At 40.5% G+C, this 21,237-nt stretch overlaps 1 protein-coding gene across 5 annotated transcripts in view; it reads right to left on the reverse strand.

Annotated features, from left to right (window-relative positions):
- Window positions 1-15,867, reverse strand: part of IKZF4 (IKAROS family zinc finger 4) — a 71,341-nt gene extending 55,474 nt beyond the window's left edge. For 3 of the 5 annotated variants that reach the window (XM_058169282.1, XM_058169285.1, XM_058169286.1), the window contains exon 1: window positions 14,779-15,863. The gene's annotated coding sequence lies outside the window, so the exon portion shown is untranslated. Of the gene's footprint in view, window positions 1-14,778 lie in introns of all 5 variants that reach the window. The other 2 variants (XM_058169284.1, XM_058169283.1) reach the window with 2 other exon arrangements.
- Window positions 15,868-21,237: the final 5,370 nt, after the last annotated feature.

The following is a 21,237-nucleotide window of genomic DNA, read 5'->3' on the forward strand; positions in this document are numbered from 1 at the left end:
CATGCCAGTTGCCAAGTGCCTGAATTTTGATCATGTGACTGCAGAGATGCAGAGATGATCATAAGTGCAAGATGTTCGTTAAGTGCAAGAACCGGTCGGAAGTCCCTTTTTTCAGTGCTGTTGTAACTTCAAATGGTTGCTAAATGAATGGTTGTGATTCAAAGACTACCTGTATATTTTTTTCAAGGCAGCTTCCTCTTATTAAATGTGTTTTGTTCTGTTTACAGTAAAGACAATTAGGTACTGCTAACAAGAGTTTGCCTGAGGAGCTCAAAAGGATGAAAGGAGTAATCAGAGGAACTGTTCTGAGGGACTGCAGGCTGAGCTGTGAGAGGCAAAAGGTCACTGCCTGAAGAGCTGGGGATTGCAGGGGGAGTGACTTAAGAGCTGGTCAATGCCCATCATGGCTGATTGGGTGACTGCTTCCTGCTGAGTAAACAGAGACTCTGTCTAAGAGGAATATAAGGCAGCTTGGTTCTAGGGAAAGTTCAGTGAGGAAGTGAACAAAAGGCTGACAGAAGTTTGCTAGGGAGTCACTAAGCAAGAAACCCGACTAATCTGAAAAATGAAGATGAAAACTTTTTTACTGAATGGTAAATTTTTTAAAAAAAACTTTAAAAAAACCTCTGAATGTACGAACTGCAATGATTGAGAGACATGTTCACCTTCCAGCCTGAAAACCAATACGGCACAAATTTTCTTCAAATTGGTAGCAAGGTAGCAGGCCTTGAAGAAAAAGTTAAAAGACTGACAGCAGCAAGTAGCCACACTTGAGCTACAAAGAAAGTATAGGGATTTATCAGTTCAGAGAAAGGGAACTCCACAAAGAAACCAGGGTAGTAGAAGACTCTGGGAATCCAACTGGACTTGTGGTTCCTGCTGAAGAAGCAGATAACAGCTGTAGCCAGAGGCCATTTGCAGAGATGCATTTATTGCATCCGTTCCTAGACAAGAAGGAGTTACTAATGGTCACAATGCTCTAGTCACTTCCTGTTTGGACTACTGCAACATGCGCTCCATGGGGCTCTCCTTAAGGATCATCCAGAAACTTCATCTGGTCAGAATACGGCAGCACACACAGTTCTAGGCAACCCAAGGTTTGACCATGTTATACCACTGTTGTATAAACTGCACTGACTCCTGTTGAATCCTATTCAATACAAGGTGCTGGGTTTTTTTAAAGCCCCATATAGCACAGTGCTGGGTTATCTGCAGGACTGCCTCTTCCTGAAGACAAATACCCATCCAAACAGATTTGGTTTGTTCCAGGTCCATCTCTTAAATACTGTCATCTGGTGAGACCTAGGAAGCAAACCTTTTCTATTACTGCACCTGTCTTGTGGAACAATCTGCCCTGTGAGATGCAGATGATCTCTATTATTCTTGTCTTTCAGAAGGTTCTTAAGATTTGGCTTTTTCCTCGAGAACTAGCTTAGGTAAGAAGGTGAGCCCAACATTTAGGGTTGTTATGGTGCTTGGAGAATGAAAGAGTTTTTATTTTTATTTTTTGTATTTTGTTACCTACCGTACTGTCCAGTTATTTTTTTTATAATATGGACAGCCACACAAATCTTTTAAATAAATAAATAAACCCTCCATGAGCAGACACAGAAAGAAAGGAACAATTTTTGTGAGAATAACAAGCACACCCAAGATGTAGAAAATATTCTGTACTGATGTGGGGGGGGGGATTGTGGTCTTTGCAGATGAAACAGCTTCTGATGTTCTGGCAAAGGAAAAAAAAGAGATGTTGCGGAATGGAAAACAAGCTGGTGTACCTCTTGAATGGAAGTAACATTGTCCTATTAAAAAGTCAAAAAGAGGTGTCATGGTCACTTATATGAAGAATTAAAATGAACGTGTCCTGATGCATGGAAGGACAAGCAATATTTCAAAGAACATTATATCACCACAGACTCTGAAAATCTCAGAAGTAAGCTCAAGACCTTATGTCAGATGTAGCCAGACAATACTTCAAACAGAAGATGTGTGTAGGCAGAGAGAGAATCAAGGACATAGCTCTTGATTGTTGTACTACAGATACTAGAAAATAATAAAACCAACTACTGTAAACTGCAAGACTCAATATAGGTAGCAGGCCTAAAGTTCAACCGCTACATCTCTTTCGTCTACTCCTGCATAATGTCCTATTTGTTCCTTGGCAAAGCAATCAGTTGAAATTTAACCACCGTTACACTAGCAGAGCATCCTGGTCTAGTACTTAAGAGAATATGGGACCTTGACGGAAATATCCAAGAACTGTTACCTAGACAAAGAGGGCTGAAACGTTCTGTAAATCCTGGCAGCAAGATAATATTTGGAAGCAGTTGGAATCAATACTGTCCTGATTCACTGGAATGTAAGAAGGAGGGAAGGTAAAGCACAATTAGGCTTGCAAGATTCTGCTAATGCAGCCTATGTCAAGAAATCATAGTTCTAATCTTCCCATAGCATTGATTCTCTAACATGGTCTACATAGTAAGGCTCACAAGTTTTCTGGGAATTCAATTAATATGTATAACCATTCTATTGAATAGAGGAAAAATAAAAAGGGAAAGAATATAGGCAGCCCTTATTTAACAGCACTATCTGCATCTGGACTCACTGTTAAACACCACGGTCATCAATCAAGTACATGGCTGTGCTATTCAGCAATGGCAGTTCCAGCAGCCAGTTGCTATTATTAAATAAGGCCACATAGGTCATTAAGTGAGGACTTCCCATGACCATGGTTTCTGATTGTCTGCTGGCTTCCCCACTGTCTTTGCTTCTGGGTAGCCGACAAGGAAGGTTGCAAATAACCACATGACTATGATGAATCTGTGACGGTCAAAAGTACAGTACAACGTCCAGTCGTAGCTACCATTCATTCAGCACTGTCTTAAGTTTGGTCAATGAATGTGTGATTGTTAAATAAAAACCACCTATATCCACTACCAATGCAAATAGTGTTGATGGGAGAGATTTGGTTTCCAAATCCATCATCTGAATTATCTAGCAAAAATATTTTACCAACACCTGGCAATCTTGATTATGAGAATCTTAAACATAAGCCTGTGGAGGCAGAAACAAAAACCCTGAAGTCCGAACTTTAAATAAGAACTTGTGCCCTCTGGAAAGTGGGAGTGTTGTTGAAATTCGGGTCTCTTAAATCTCTCAAAGAAAAATAAGAACATGGGTCACAAAGCTAGTGGCCCTCATTGTATACACACTAACATTCAGAATATGGGGGGGGGGAAACCAGAAGGGGTTGAACTCTTAACAGAGAAGTGCTAAAATGATAAGTATAATGGAGACCTGATGGGATGAATGACATTACCAGAATATGGCTGGGATAAAAGGCAAGTAACAGGCTTACAGTAGGCTCAGCTATAAAGCTGGGCTTTCCAGACATTTAATCCCTTATTCAGGAACTGGATGAGTCAGCAAAAGGCCCATAGGCATGATTTGGCTTAATTAGTCTTTTTCACAGCCAAGAATAAAGCGATATACACATTAAAAAAGATTTGTCTACTGCAGAACACGAATACCAAACCTTTATATAAATCTATGTTCCTGTGTTTAAATTCTAGGTTTTTCTCTTGCCTTCCCAGATCAATAGATACTTGGCTGTTTTCTTCATGGACTAGGAAGGCACTTGATAATGATATAGAATAATGGTCAATACCATACCAAGGAAGGTCACAGATCTGTAACAATATAAGAAGTGTTTCACAAAAAATAGCGAGGTAAAGACAGCTCCTTCGCTACACCGAGGAAATCCAATCCAAGTTTTGACTCACTCCTGAGACTATACATTAGCAGTTGCAACGCTTGTAATCAGATTCTCTAATCTTACATCACATGGATATCTAGCCCCAAAATATAATATGGTAGTAAGCCCTCAAACAGAGCTTTATTTCTTTCAATTCTAAGGGCTGGGCCAAACAAAGTTTATTTAACTTAAAGAACATAATTCAAATTTCCCAACACAGAGACCCCTGTCCAGGCCATAAGTAATTCTCAAAAGATAACCCTTTCATTGGGTTTCCAAAAGGGTCCTAGTTCTTGCTAGTGATGCCTTGTGGCATTTAGCATACTCCCTCAACTCCACACAAATCTTTTAAGACATCCTGTTACTGCAGCTCTTCACAATAAGATTGAGAAGTGGTATGCTTTCAGTTTAGCCATAAAGAATTACCATACATACCGGAGAATATAATGGAACAAAATCCATTTTGTAAATGGATTTTACAAAAAAAGCAAAAGAGGAACCCAAAGGCTGACAATTGTACGTTTGGAAAGAGAAGTAGAGAAACTTGTTTTCCAAACTTCTGTCATATGCTGCTGTCATTGAGATACAAGGCAAAGAAAAGAAAGAGTTAAGTGCCCAATTCCCATTAAAAGCCAAATGCATGTTTTCCCCCACCCCAAAAGGGATTTCAGAAACTGTGTAGAACATGGAAAACATGGACTTGGTAGCAGCCTGGGAACTGGAGAAAATAATTAACACCTTGAAGCTTATTGAGTTATGGGAAAACTTAAGTCAGATCTAGGAAGATTCGACTGGTTTTTCCCCAACCATCATTTCCATCAGCAGAAGCCTAATTTCCTCTATGAATATCAGTTTTCCACTCCTGTTGCAAAGAGAAGTTAGTCAGATGAACCAACTATTCAGAAGAAGGGATTCAAGGGAAGGGGAAATCTGGATCAGTAGAAATATTTCTAGCTGAAAAATATCCCTTTTATTTGTAAATTAACAAAAAGCTAACATAAATAAATATTCAGCGCCAAAGAAAATGTTTTCTCAATATTTAGCAAGTGTTGATTCTCTTCACCATGAACTTGTAACTGTGGCACAGAGAACAGTGAAAAGAACAGAAAGAAATCAAGAAGGAGGAGGAGAGACATCCTATTACAACCAGCACTGCACCTGTATTCATGAAAAACGTTCTGAAACGAAGAGAGTTGGAATTAGACTTTGTATAAATTTGAAGATTAATACATACTTTAATTAGGGTTCTGAATTGTTTTTCCATGTTTCAAGTTTAAGTTCCCAGGGTTTTTCCAACTCTTGTTACATGGAAGAATAGCAGCACTGGCAACAGCACTTAAGACTTATATACCGCTTTACAGTGCTTTACAGCCCTTCATAGGAAGTTTGTAAACTTCATAGAAAGCGCTTGTAAAAGAAAGTCAGCATATTGCCCCCCAACAATCTGGGTCGTCATTGTAATGACCTTGGAAGGATGGAAGGTTGAGTCAACCTTAAGCTGGTCAGGATCGAACTGCTGGCAGTCGGCAGAATTAGCCTGCAATACTGCATTCTAACCACTGTGCCATCAATGGCTCATATTGCATGACCACAAATAAACCTACATGATGGCAAATGTAGATAAGTTTTTCCTCTACCTCCCATCACTTAAACAGATAGTCCTCAACTTATGCCACAATTGAGCCCAACATTTCTGTTGCTGAGTAAGACAGTTGTTATGTGAGTTTTGCCAGGAGCATGGTGGCTGAAATGGTTCAGACCAGCGGTCACCAACAGGTGGTCCATGGACCACTGGTGGTCCACGAGAACATTTTGGTGGTCTGCAGAAAAATAAGTTGCATTTTTTTATATTGCGCTAAATCAGGGGTCCTCAAACTACGGCCCCTGGGCCGAATACGTGCAACAAACATTTGTGTTGCTGCAGAGTGTCTCACTCTTTGGGGTCTTTTTGTGTGGGTCGGAGGGGGGCAGAAATTCCCACTCAGGGTCTGCTTCAGTCTCCTAGTGCGGGGCTTTCGGCGAAGGCTGGAGGGAAGTACCACTGGTGGCGAAGAGCCGGAGGGCCTCGTTCCAGTGGGACTGCATCATGGCCTGGAACTGGCTGTCCATCTTAGCCCGCTGAACCTCCAGGTGCCAGTACCTGGCCTTGCATTCCCGCAGGTCTTCCATATGCTTAGAAAGGCTATGCTCGTAGTCCTCAGTGAGGTGCTTCTACTGAGCCTCCTTCTCAGCCAGATCCAATTTGAACTGAGCCAGCTGTTTTTCCAACTCTTTCTCATGGTGGCTGCTTAGCTCCAACAACTGCTTCCTGTTGGGGCCCTAAGGAGTCTGGGCGGGCAGGCAAGGAGTGGCTGGGAGGGGCAGGGTGAGTAGAGGCTGGTGAGGTGCCCCTTGACATGAGTGACATTGAGTTGGCCATACCCATCCAGTCACATGACCACCTACCCACGCCCACCCAGCCTGTCATTAGGCAGATTATATTAGTTGTCCGTGGGATTTAAAATTCTGAATTTAGTGCTCCTTGAGGTCCAAAAGGTTAGTAACCCCTGGTTCAGATACTGGGTTGGAGGTTAGCAAGCCTGCGTTTGAGACCTGAGTGCTGCTGTGTGGTGGGATGAGCTCCCATCATTTGCTCCAGCTCCTTGATGGAGACATGAAAGGAGCCCCCATGGGCATCTCCCAGGCAACGTGATGTCACCAGCTAATCCTTTCAACAGGGAAGCACCTTAAACTGTGCCTCTGGCACAAAGGGGGGGTGGGTGAGTGAGTTTTGCCCCATTTTACAACTTTTCTTGCCATAGTTGTTAAGTGAATCACTGCAAATGTTAAGTTAGTAACGCAGTAATTAAATGAATCTGGCTTCCCCATTGACTTTACTTGTCAGAAGTTTGCAAAAGGGGATCACATGAACCTAGGACACTGCAACTATCATAAATATGAACCAGTTTTCCAGCGTCTGAATTTGGATCACATGACTATGGGGATGCTGCAATGGTTGTAAGTGTGAAAAATGGTCCAAAGAGCGGTGAAATCCAGCCAGATCTATCTGGCTTGTGCGAACTAGTAGCACTGGCAGCGGGAGGCTCAGCCCACCCATCGGGATGCCATTATGTTCCGTTTTTTACCCTCTGCACATGTGCAGAAGAGGCACACGCTCCCATGCGCTCCCATTCCCAAACCGGTAGCGAAGATAAGTGAATTTCACTGCTGGTCACAAGTTATTTTTTTCAGTGCTATTGTAACTTCAAATGGTAACTAAGCCAACTGTTGTAAATCAAGGACTACCTGTATTCTGAAAAATCTCAAACTTCAGGTTTTAGTTAAACAACTATTTCTAATTTTGTGATAAAAACCCAGCAATAGCAGCACATACTCTTCTTAACACATTTTATCATTTCCAAAGAGTAAATCATTACTGAATAGGTATTTAGCTAACCACATGGATACCGTACTAACATGGTTAATGGCCATTTAGTGGTATTAATCTTTATCAAAAGCTCTCTTTCATAGATGTTCAGCTTTATTAGTTAACTAATTAAAAATTACATGCATATTAATTATATACCTCAAATGCACTATATGCTGTTGCAGCCCATACCTATGATATGCTCATTTGTCAATATAACCTTAGAGTTGTTCAAAATCCAAGCATTTAATATTAAAAAGAAACCTTTCCATTTAGCACTTATGCTTATTTCAAAGAGAGCTCTCAGTATCTCCCTTAGGTCTGCCTTATAGGTTCATACACTAAAAAGGTATTCTCTGAAGAAAAATACACAGAAATTCTTCAAACCACTTGCACAAGATACATTTATTCCTAAAGGATTAAGCACCGATGTTAAGAATGTCTGGGTCTTCTGTAAGAAGTGAAAAACTTATGGGGAATAAAGTCAATAATAATGATTTAAAAATGATTTATGGACCACTGCCAAAGTAATGTGAGCATTATTTTAACATTCATGCAGGTATTTCCATATCAAACACACACTTCATCTTTTCTTGCCAGTTCCCCATCAACTTGTGGTTGAATATACTGCAATTCCCAGAAAGAGAGAATTTTTTAAAAGGAGGTAGTTCACCTTCCCAGTTCCCCATGCTATTTTCATCTTCCCAGGAAACACACACCAGCTAAATTCTGTGTGCTGAAAATAGGGCCAACCCAAAACAAAGAAAAAATTTGCTGGAGGCCAAGGAACATTGCAAACACTTGGAAAAGGAAAGAGTCCTCTTCACAAAAGTATTATGTCTTAGGGTATATAACAAAGGGAATTCAGCAAGAAGTCACTACATTACGTCTATATAATAACACATCTGATCAATTATTGGATTATTTCTGTGAGAATTCCAAGGCAATTATGTATAGGACAGGCAGGGGAAAAATACAGGTTAGCAATCCTGGGGGTGCGGGGGGGGGAAGAATGTTTTGCAGAATTTTCTTATGTAAAAAGCAGAAAAGACAGCTCTCTAAAACAGGCAGGTCAATGGCTAAAAGGATTTTATAAACTGGAAGCTCTACTAGTTTATACACACTAGGTCTAGGCATCATGACAGGCATAGATCATGTGATGACATCTAAGGTTTGAAGCTTTCAGGGACTGGAAAAATGGGCAACACTAAGTAAACAATTCTGAGTATTCACTGATTCTTGGAAAAAACTGGACACTGCAGAGTGGTTAACCATTTTGTTTTCTTTTGTTTAGGACTCCAAGCACTAAAGCAAAGTGGCAGCAAGTGTGCAAAATATGCTCTCTCTCTTAAGTTCCATTTTGTTTCTTATTTAAGTACTTTTCCAATAACTGTCCAAACACATTTTGATGGCAATCTGGGGAAGATGGGGAGTGTTGGCTGACCATGGTCAGGATGGTAGGGAATCTCTGCTCAAAGTTTTGTTTGCAACAAGCATCTTGTCATATTTCTTTAACACTGTGATTGTAAGCAGCCGAAAAATAAAACAGCATTACATGGAATGCTCAAGGTTCTGCAAAAGCTCTTGCATTTTGAGATGTCACAAAAGCATCAATATTCCAAAGCAGGCCTTCCTGTTCTAGGATATTTTATTCCCTCTGATTTGTGAGTTGTATTGTCACTAGAAGATAGCATTCCATGGTCAGCTAACAGACTCAAGTCCTTACTTTGTTATTTTCTGGGAAATTGGTGCCCTTTCTCTCTCCTCCTCCTCCTCCTCTTTGGTTTCTGTAAACCTTGGCTCTTTCCTGGATTTGCTGATAGCTTCCTCTTTTTTTCCATAACTGTTGTTTTGGCTACAGAATAATCATAATAATAGGGCTGCTACTGACAGACTAGCATAGATAAAACACACAAAAAACTTCATCCTTTACATAAGTCCAGATTCTAGTAAGATCTCAGACACTCAAATTTGTAGCTGGTACCTAATGTATAACTTTCTCTCTAGGTCTTTGACATGGCTTCATCCTACATCATCCTCTGTCCCAAACAGTATACAAAACTTAAAACTGAAACATTTATTGAATAAAAATTACGATAAAAATGTTTATATTTTTATTTATTTTATTTTTTATTTTATTTGAATTTATATCCCTCCCTTCTCCGAAGACTCAGGGTGGCTTACACTGTGTTAAGCAATAGTCTTCATCCATTTGTATATTATATACAAAGTCAACTTTTATTGCCCCCAACAATCTGGGTCCTCATTTTACCTACCTTATAAAGGATGGAAGGCTGAGTCATCCTTGGGCCTGGTGGGACTTGAACTTTATTTATTTTATTTTATTTATTTATTTTTGTCATAACAATATATGTAGGTATCATACAAAAAGATTATATAATATATAAATACATATATGAGTAAATATAAGGAGGTATAAGCATATATGTATATAGGAAGAAGAAAAGAAAAACAATAGGACAGGAACGGTAGGCACGTTTGTGCGCTTATGCACGCCCCTTATGGTCCTCTTAGGAATGGGGTGAGGTCAATAGTAGAGAGTTTTTGGTTAAAGCTTTTAGGATTATGGGAAGAGACCACAGAGTCAGGTAAAGTATTCCAAGCACTGATGATTCTGTTACAGAAGTCATATTTTCTGCAATCTAGATTAAAGCGGTTGACATTAAGTTTAAATCTATTGGTTGCTCTAGTATTATTGCAATTGAAGCTGAAGTAGTCTTTAACAGGAAGGACATTACAATAGATGATTCTGTGAGTTAAACTTAGGTCATGTCGAAGGCGACGGAATTCCAAGTTTTCTAAGCCTAGGATTTCAAGTCTGGTGGGATAGGGTATTTTATTGTTTTCAGAGGAATGGAGAACTCTTCTTGTAAAATATTTCTGGACACGTTCAATTGTATTGATGTCAGAGATGTGGTGAGGCGAGCTGTATTCTAGAATTGGTCTAGCAAATGTTTTATATGCTCTGGTTAGTAGTGTGGTGTTTAATTGCAAGCAGCTGTGTTAATAACAGACAGACTTAGTCTGCTGAGCCACCAGAGGCCCTATTGACCAATCCCATATATATTGTAGATTACTAAGATTACTAAGTATCAAGTTCCACTGAGTTCAAGGCATTTAATTCCAGATAAATGGGCAGAAGTGTACATGCAAAGTAGCCTAAGAAATTGACTCAAATAATCAAGCACTAGAATAGCACCAGCAGAATTACTTTCCAAAAATGCAAATGGCAATTGCAATTTTAAAGGAAGTATTTCTTCTTCCCCCCAAAAATTATCATAATGTTAAAATTTCTGTTATGACATTAATAGATTATCTGAAAATAAAAGCATGCTTTTTTGCTTCATAATTGCTCTAGCGCTGCAATATGAAAATGAATATGAATTAAATCAACTAAAATCTGTGAATAATTGGGTGGCATCACTATCATCAGCTTGCTGCATAACAAATATATTAGGAACACCAGGATAATAATAGAGATCAGGATAAATTATATTTATATACCAGGATTTACAAAATGATTATAAGTTGCAAGCTGCTCAGTTTCAGAGAGCTGAGCTCAGAATAGGTGACACATAGACCATATAACAGCACCTGGAAAAAGGCCACTGCTATGATACTACCTCAGTATAATCTTGCATAACAAATCCACCAAATAAACAAACAATAAAGGTATTAAATTAGGACATTATTTTACCAGTGCTGATTTTCTTATGTCCTTTTGTCCACCACTCTTATATTCTTTTGGGTGTAATCTGCTTATTGGCAGTTGAGAACACGAGAGCATATAATTTCATTTGGCAGACTAAAATTGCATGGCCCCATCCAAGTGACTATATTAAAAATGCTTTTGTCCAAAGTAGAAAGCTCCTTCCTAGTGTCTCAATTCAGCCTCCACAAAGGACTTGGAAGGTTCTACTGTCATACAATCAGTTATCAGCTTTGGTGAAATAGGATTAAAATATTTTCCCCTCATTTTTCTATGAAAAACAAAAAATAGAGAAGTTTACACCCAAATATAAACTTATTCACAAAAATCAGCCCCATTTTATCCTCTTCCTAAGAGGAGAATTGAGTTTGAAAAAATAAATTCTGTATGCTGCACACAGGTAGTCCGTTTAGTGACCGTTTGAAGTTACAAAAGCATTGAAAAAAGTGATATGATCAGCTTTCACACTTACAACTATTGCCGCATGTCCATGGTCACAAGATCAAAATTCAGATAATTGGCAACTGACTCATATATATGACAGTTGCTAGAAAAAGTCTCTTAGAAATATGCAATTATAAGAAGTTTCTCTCTAACTGTTCTAACTGGTTGGGCTGAACCTGAATGGGGCAGATGGCTTTTCCGAATCTTTGACTGTGATAAACTTAATCATATTCAATAGGAAAAATAACCATATATATATTCAATCATTATCTGGATTATTTCATATTTCCATACATCCATTATTTGATTAATTTCCTGGTTCGCAAAATCTTGGTTAGTAAATTTCATATTCCATTTTATTTTAAAGCAACTCACTTTTTCTGAACTTTTCTGTTTTGCTTGCCCTAAAAGATGGTCTGGAATTCTTGAGCCACATTTCATCTATTTTTATAAAGGATGCTCTGGAAAATGCCCTTAATTTCCCCCTCAGGCATCACTCTTAACCCTTAATAGTCATGTGTCTAGATTTGCAATAATGGGTAGTAGCATAGAATATCTTTAAACAGTCAAAACATATCTTAGTGTGTTCTATCACACAGAAACAGAAGTGAAATGACCATTTGGTCATTCCATTTTTAAAGCCCTTTGGTCCCAAAATTTAAATGAAAGTAGTAAACTTTATTTTACTGAAAAATTTATTACAATGAACCATACTTACCCATAATATACATAACCAAGGCCACTAACATTTAGAGCAATTTAAATAATTTAAAGTAATCTTACAACTACATCAGTATAGCTTCAAAGAAGATTTGGTTCCATACAACTTCTTACTACAGTCATTAGACACCTAGGCTGAGCAAAGTTCTCAAAAAGGATTCTTGGTGGAACTTGAGACCGCAAAATAATATCTGGAAAGTGACAATTGCTAAAACATGTAGAACCCCATCATTTCTAAAAAAAGACAAACCTTAAAATATTAGAGATACACTGTTTTTATTTCCACTGCAGCCACTTGCAGGAAGCATTAAATAAAGTACACTACCCATTTATCATGATTACAGATTTTTAACCTGTATATGTGATGCAATACAACATCTTGGATTCAGAACTATAAATTAGGTAGTATGTCCATAGTAGAAATCTTTCTTTTATCTTAATCTAATTAGACTGAGTCACTCTCTTAGCCAGCACCATCAACCTTATAGATCCGTTAAACACAGTGGATTTTACTTCTTACTAAACTTGTATAAAGTTAGGTTACTAGACCTGAAAAGAGAAAATCCCCCAAATGATGAAAAAAAATTAAAAATTAGTCAGCAACAAGAAACTGTTCATTTCATAATAAAACTTGATTAATCCATCCATATTAAATCATATTAAACACTAAAACTTTGAAGTCAGCAAGTTGTAGTTTCCATGAAGACAAAGAAATTATCACTGATCAGAAACTAACATGGCATGTCATTAGCATTAGGGAGCAAAGAAAACTTAAAAACTAATTACTACTGGTAGTTTGGAATAAAAAAATCTCTACCTTCAAACAATCTTAAAACTATCCTAAGATTCATTTGCCTGATAGAACTTTTATTAAAATTCTATAGAGTCTAGAGAATGATGTCTGTTTTATAGGGTAATTCAACTAGAAAAGAACATTTTAGCCATACCAATCTTGTTTTTTGAAAGTAGATACTGTCTCAACTCATAACAGAGCCTCTGATTTGATCTAGCTAATTTCAATAACTGAACACATTTTCCAAAACTCACCCAAAACCTAAGAGTGACCAAATGATTCACCAAGACAATCATAATAGTGACTTCTCCAACATAGTTGAAGTACTAATCAGAAAGTCCTACATGAGCTTGTCACTTAAGAATACTGTGACAAAAGCTGGCTAGCTGGGCATCCATTGACTGCCTCAAAGCAAACCTTTATTAATTAGAGATGACAAAGCAGCCAAACCTGAGAGCTATGCTAATTGGAATTTGATACTGGATGCTATAGTGTTGATTTCTACTCACATAAACCATTGGTTCCAGAACAAGGTAGCTTCTACACTTCGACTTTTAACTAGTTTGAATAATAATCATCTCCCAAAAGCAAGTCTCAATGTAGTAGCAAAGAAGTTCTCAAATTAAACAGAGTACAAAATAGTGAAAATTAACTTTCTACACATTGCTCAACAGGTTTACTGACTCTTGAACTGCGGTTTCAAAGATACTGGCATTTGCTATCTATTTTCATCTCTCTCAAACGCACACATCCATACACAGAGAAGAAAAGCGTATTCTCATGCTTTAAAGTTGAAATGCCTTATTTTTTTATAGCAAACTTTAATATAGCAAAAAGTGGAACAGACAAAAGATTGGAGTTTAGAGTAACTACCTGGGAGCCAAGTTTATTGGCAAGAGGCAGTTTTTCCTCCACTAAAACACAGTACTAAAACACACAGGCAATCAGGCTACATGAGTGAGCCTTTAGAGCGCTTTAGATTTAATGTCAGCTAAATTTATCCTGCCCCCCCCACATGTCGACAACTAATACACATAAGAGTTTTCTTCCAGGTCCCAGAAAGAAACAACACCGAGCATTAATACAACAGAAGCACCATTCCAAAATACCTTCCCTTCCAGGCAAAGATGCACCTGAAGATAAATACTACACGGTAGCTAATTAATTACAACAGCCTCCAAAGCTACAGTCGGAAGCATATTTCCTGGCCCAAAAGAGAGATCGCTCCGGTGTGAAACTAAATCTCCAAACACGCATGAATACCCTACGATTTGTAACTTCGATACAAGGCAATACACTCCGAAGTATATTGATCCCCAGGAGGACTCCAGACACCCGCGACCGCTTTGAAAACAGTTCGGGCCAAGAGCAGATTGGAATGAGCAGCGCTTCTCCCTTTGCCTTTCCCAATCCGTTGAACCAAGCTCAACCCCACTTCAAGAACGGCAACTTCGCCAGCTGCCTCCTCCTCCTCCTCCTCTTCCTCCACCACCACCACCCACGATCAGCTGCGCTCCCCAACTGCCCCCCAGACACCCACACAATCCCTCTTTGTTCCCTCGCCCAGCAAATCCGTGTTCTTTCTCCCCCCAATTCCTCACCCCAAGGCGCAGCCCAAGTTTCCTCCGAGCCTTTTCTCCCTCCTGGCAAGCAGTTCCTTAGTTACCACCTCTGACAATAGTGACTCCGAATAAGGCAAGCCACCACTTTGCCTCGGCTCCCATCATCGCCTCGCAGTCCTTCTTTCCCAAGCGCACCCGGAGCCTCCGAGACCTGATCCAACTGTTACACCCTCCCCCCCCCCGCCTCCACCGCCACCTCAACCCCACTTTCCGACTCCCCACTTTTCCGGCTGCTTCTCTTGCTCGTTGTCCCCGGCTGCCTCCTCCTCCCCCCCCCCCGCCCCGTTCACCGTGCCTCTTCCTCCTCACCTGAATTGCGGGGCTCCAAGTCCGGTCGCTTCTCGTTAGGGGGAGCGCCCCCCCGGCCCAACCGCTGGGAGGGGGGTAGGGGGGGCTCAATGGCTCCGCAACGGCGGCTCCATCAGCAGCGCCTTCACCTGAGGAGGGACCGAGGCCCCCCCTCCCCTCCTCGAGCCACTTCCGGTCCCTCTGCTAGGAGACAGGCACGGCAAGAAGAGCGTCGAGAAGCTCGAGTGGCCAGAGAGGGGAAAAAAAGCGCCCAGGGTATTCGTTCCGTCAAGGAGCGTTGGTGGGGGGGGGGAGGGGGAAGCGAGCACGGAGCTCATCGAACGCGCTCCGAGGGACTCGTTCCGTTGTTAAGGCGGAGTGGGTTGAAGGCCGAGCCGATCGATGGAGAGACGAGAAAGAAGCGTTAGCAGCCGGGAAGGGTGAGAAAAAGAGCCTCGATTCCTTGAATTGCAGGAACGAACCCGAATGCCTAGCGTATCGATTAGCGCGTTAAAAGAGGCAGCCGGCGTTTGGAAGGGTGAGAGGAAAGAGAAGGCGGCGCAGCCGAACTTCGAGAGCATCGAGAGAGGGCGCTAGTATAGTAAAAGAAAGCGGCGGGGCGTGTCTGGGAGCCGACTACACTTGTGTGTGATAATCTTCATTAATAGCGGCGCTTGAGATCCAGGATCCCCGGCTTGCTCCCTAATAAAGAGAGTTACGGTTGTCAGGCCATCCCGTAACAGTGGGACCTAGGTTGGAACGTGGGGCAGTATCGGTTACTTTAAGATTGCTCGGAAGACCTCGGGGTTTTCTATACGTCCCAAGCCTAAACAAAAATAGCAGGCGGGAGTACAGTAGTAGGAATGCAATGCCGCCTTGAGTTAACCAATACTGGCGCGCGTTGGTGTTCAGTATAATATGGGTATCGATTGTTTTGCGATTCGATGGCGGATTCCTCAAGCGCAAATTCCGGCGTAAAATCGGCACGCGTGGGTTTCCCCTGAAAAAGAGAAACGCTGTATGTTAATCGGTATCTGAATATGTTTCCTATTTTTAAAGTTGTAAGCCGGCCAGAGATCTTGTAGAAGTCCGGCCAGCTTCTGTTGCTTGTATGTATGCGTAAATTAATAATAATGAATTAAATGCCGCTTTTCTTTTGCAACCACGCACACGGTTTATGGTTCTTGACTTACTGTTTTGCTGATATGATAGCGTGTGAATTTACACTTCCTGCGCCCCACCAGTTTGATTCCCGTGTAAGCGATCAGCCCGAATTCATTGGAAGTAGAAACCAACAGGAATCGTACGAGAAGGTCAATTCCAAGAAATGAGAAATAAAGATGGGAGGTTTTGGGCCACCCAGCTGTGACTTATTTATTATTTTTATTATTTTATTATTTATATATTTATACCGCCCTTCTCCGAAGACTCAGGGCTTCAAGTAAGCCGATCCCGGAAGGGATTTTCTAGTGTTTTGGAGCCAAGCGATCATCTTGCTTTTGCTGCCCGAGACACAAAGTTTCATCATCACGAAATTGTTCCAGATTACTTTTTAGAATCCGATCGTTTCTGCCCGATCGGTATAATTGGAGAGAGTTGGCAGGCTCCGTACCCATCGATCAAAGAATGTCACCCAAGGGTTCCAAAAACCATCATCCCGTCTCTTCGCCGATCCATATGGCTCCCATCCTGCCCGTTTTTTAAAAGTCCGAAGCCTGTCCCCCCACCCCCCCATTGGATTAATAAAATCCATGGTAATGCTCTCTTAATTTGATGTTAGCTCAAATGTCTTTTTTTTCTTTTCGGAGTCTGGACGTTACATTATTTCTTTTTATTTTGGCTCTGTCTTGAAATGATACCGTTTGTGGGCCCAAAGTCTTTATGGATTTAGATGGCTCTCTAAATTATAATTGTTTGCTGCTCGAATAACTGGACATATGTATAGGCTTGTGAACCTAAGCACGAGAAATCCTCTGGCATTTAATTCCAGCCATGGGGGCCTCAGAAGATAGGTTTAATAAGTAAAACTGGGTTCTCCACATGCAGGAAAAACTCATGTACTCCCCAAGATGGGAACAGAAGAAACAAACTATTTTCACCCTTCCTAGAGATGATTTGATAGAAGCACTGTTGTTCAAGTCTCTCCTTCTATTCCTTCTAATTCTCCTTGCCACAGTTGCAAAATCCACAAAGTTTTCAAACTGCTTTGAGGGATTGGGAAATAGAAGTGGTTGTGTGGAAATGCCCATAGTTGGAAAATGGACTGTGTACTCCCACTTACCGAGCCATAAGACGTACATTCTAAATATTATTCCCTCACAAAGTCTTAAAATTACCAGTTGATTAGAAAAGCACTGGTAGCAGAATAGTATAAGAAAATTCCAAAATTTCACGTCAAATCAACCACCAATTAAAATGGGCAGTATTTCAAAAAGTATAAATGAATATTAAGAATGAGTAAGGAGACTATGGTCAATAAACAGTCTATCTGGTGTGTGATGGTTTGAAAAAATGCTAGGAAGACAGACAATGAACAAGTCCATATTTTTAATGGAAACCTTTCTCCTGAAGAGAAACAATATTATTTTATTTTAATATCTTATATTTAACATCTGAACCTATTTATATACAATTTAGAATTGTGATTACCTAATTCACAGAAATAAGACTGTGGGTAGAAGAGGATTTTCAGAAAAATACTAATTTACAGAGGCATAAAATTGGACATTATAGGATTGTTTCATAGATGCCAAATACTGTAAAAGTTTTTCGTATTTGAGATAGATTAGGATTGAATGTCTATTTAAGTACAAAGCTTTTGGAAGTTCTCATTTGTTCATAATATTTTTTTTTTTTTTTTTTTTTTTTTTTTTTTTTTTTCATCCAAAAAGTTTTTATTGGTCAAAAAAGGTTTATACAAATACATATCAGGTATGGTAAATTTTCATTTTTCTTATACAAGATAAGAATTTTACTCAAAATTTTAAACACATACAACAGCCATATGGCAAGCAGGTGATACGAAGTAGCTAAGTTTATCAATCTTACATACGCAATAAAGAAGGGTCAAGAATAATCAGAATATCATACAAAGGAGAATAAGGAAAACCAACACAATACCAAATATCATTGTCACTTCCTAGTTTTGGATCTCAGAACTCTGGGTTCAGCCTGACCCAACTCCAGGGCCGCAACAGCGGCAGCCGCCTCCTCCCCATGGTCTATAACCTCCCCTTCTTCAACTCCTGGGTCATCTAATTCCAGGAGGGCTTTGTGTTCCTCCACGTAGGCCGCAGCCTCCCCAATTGTACTAATTTTTTTCGTAATGCCCTCCCGGAAAATCATCAATCCCTCTGGCATCAGCCATCTGAAGCCTACTCCCTTCTGGTACAATTTGCTTGACAAAAAGTAATATTTCTTTCTCATTTCACGTACCTGTCTGGGAATCTGCCTCAGAATGGCTATCTCCCTGCCCCTATAAGTCAGTGCCCCACTCCTATGTTTTCTAAGAATTTCATCTCTCGTCTCTCTTCTCACAAATTTGACATGAACCTCTCTAGGAACTGCATGCGTGCGTGCATATTTTGAATTAACTCTATAAACTCGATCCACATCCCAATTCATAAAGTCAACACCTCTCCCAAGAAATTCTCCCAACAGTTAGTCACAACATCTCTCAAATCTTCTTGGTCCACTTCTTCCAGATTTTGAAACCTAAGGAAATAAGACATTTTATCCATCTGTAGTCCAAGCACAGCATTGCCTGTCGTCTCCTCTCTTTTCTGCACTGCCCGCATCTCTCCCTCCAGACCTTCCACTTTCTGCTTGTTTTCTGCTGAGACTTGTTGAGTGTCCTTTAAATCCTTTTGGATAGTCACAATTTCTGCTCTTATTTCATCCAGTTTCTTGTCCATATTAGATAACTTTTCCAAAATTCTCTCCATTTCTCCAGCAGTTGGTCTCTGACCTTTTGCCATTTAAAAAAATTTTTTAAAATCCTCAGGCAAGCACAGTATCCTTGTAATTTCCTCCGGATCCACCAGGGGGCACTCACAGGAGCAACGAGTCCAGAGTACAGTTAGTCAACCAGGAAGCCGAAGGGAAGTGATGTCATCAAGATTCTCATAGTGAAGGCGGAAGCTGGACGCCACCATTGTTCCCCAGAGGGAGGGGGGGCCTCAAACCCTCCCTCCTAAATTTCTCCATCACCTCTTCTCTCCAGAGCTCCACAAAACCGGTAATCTTGTTATTTTAAGTTCTCCTCTCTCCAAAGTGATTCGTACTCCTTCCAGTCGCAGGGGAGAAAAACCCCCCCGCACTCCGGAGCACTCCACTCACGTTTGCCGATATCCCCTTCCCTTCTTCATTCCTCAATTCTTCTCCGTTCCCTGTTCACCACCAGGCTGCTGCAATTATAAATCCAAAGCCCCGGTGTCACTGGGCACAGCGGCCTAGGCGACGACCAAAATAATGGCCGCGGCCTGAGGCCTCCGAACCCCTCCGAGCCTAGGACGCGCCAGCATCGGTCCCCCCAGTCCTGTATGTCGGCTGGGAGACCCCTGGCGAGCCGTCCGTGCGGCAGGTGTCCTTTTCGGAACACCTGGCCCCTAAGGGCCTCGGAGGATTTGTTCATAATATTTATTATACTCGGACCCATAGGATAATTAGAAAGGCAAGTAGCCTACAAAAAATACACAAGAACTATGCTTAGCAATAAATTTAAATTTGTTTCCCAATCAGTTTTAAGATTCTTTTTGAAGCTGGCAGCATTGTCTGAGGAATACATTAAAAGTGGTTGTTTTCATCCTATGTGTGCTAATGTGACCCTCTTTGGAGGTTATTGCTGATGAATTGGCTAATTAAAACACTGTCTCCCACATATAAATAGGACAGAGCAGCAGCCCTGATGATATAATCTATGTTACCTTTGTCTCTGAGAATCTCTTTGATCTAGATTCAAGATGTACTTCAAACATATCAGTCCTGGGAGGGAATTGTCCTCAAATTATACCATACAGTACACTGTTGCTTTTTTAATGTATTTTTTTAAGTCATTGGGGTCAAACTGCAATATATTCTGAGACAAAAGCAATCTTTTCACCTCTAGTTCATGTTATTAGGCAACTGTTTATTTTCATAGTAGAGTTCTCTTGACACTAACTCAGCCTCATCTGGCATAGCCAGGCAACATTTGGTTTACCAAAGATAACTCCAGACCTCTTTTTCTGGAGTCTACTATGGTTAAGTGGCCCCATTTGGTAGACCAGACGAGGAAATTAGTTCCCCTAAAAGGCTAAAACTACCTTCCTTGAAATGGCTATAACAGAACAATAACAAGTCTGGTTGTGCTGGATCTTCTCCCCCTTCTTATATGAAGTGGTTTAGGGAGTATTTGTCTGAGCTGCTTCCAAATGTTATCCAGTTGTTCTGGACTTTAAAAGTGCTTCGGCCCCTTCTGCTTAGCTAATGGCAAGTTCCTATGTATATCCCACAAGATCATCTTTCTTACTCTACTCTCTGTGCTTGGGGTCATTCTCAGACATCTGGATATGCTCAGTGGATATATAGTGGATTTGCAACTATAAAGGCTGGGTAGTTTTTGCTGAAGCTCAAGCTTCATATCAATGCTGAGATACTGAGCCTTGTCTCTTGGATTTCGGACAAGTGAAGGGTCTGGCTACAGGCAAAAACCATGGTTCAGCTTCTTCTCAAGGTGCTAGTACCAGGATTCAACACTGACTCAAAGATAGTAAAATCCATCCATGAATCACAGGTTGCGTTCCCTGATGTATTGTTCCAGAACATAATTGGGGAAAAAAACCCCACCAACTTTCTGTTACAAAATGACAGCCTTATTGGTTCATCCCTGGCTATTTCTTATCTAACGAGAGCAAGAAAACAACATCCACAACTTGTAACAGAAGAAGGAGAAAGAGTCGACAAAGATGGAATGAACAAGGTAGAACTTTTAGTAAGTACTACTGGGGAGTGGTGGGAGATCTTTCAAATGTAACACAGAAAATGATTCCCCCCCCCCCCGAGAAGCATCAGCCTCCTGTATAAGCTTCGAATGAAGACAGATCGCAGACGGAATATATGGAACCACTACATAGTTATATTGGTTTCTGTGGATTGGTTCAGACTGCTCAGGACACTTAATGATATCCAGAGGATTACCATTTATTTCTTCCCAGCTGCTGTGAAGATCAGTTGGTCTGTTTAGTTTGCAAAGACAGAAATTTCCACAACCTGAAATACAGCGTAAAAAAGCTCCAGTGGATAAAACTGCACTCCCTATAAACAGAGGTAGAGTCTACAACCTGATATATCTAGAAGTCCTCATCGTATTTTCAGGCTGCTGATTCTATGTCATTCTTAAAGCCAACCAACAAAATATAAACTCTGCTTATAGATATGGCGGCCTTTCCTGAGGTCTCTCTTCAAAGTGATGCAATCCAGAGGTATTGTAGAACTTTCCGA

The sequence above is a fragment of the Ahaetulla prasina genome, chromosome 2, assembly GCF_028640845.1.
Source record: "Ahaetulla prasina isolate Xishuangbanna chromosome 2, ASM2864084v1, whole genome shotgun sequence".
NCBI lineage: Eukaryota > Metazoa > Chordata > Lepidosauria > Squamata > Colubridae > Ahaetulla > Ahaetulla prasina.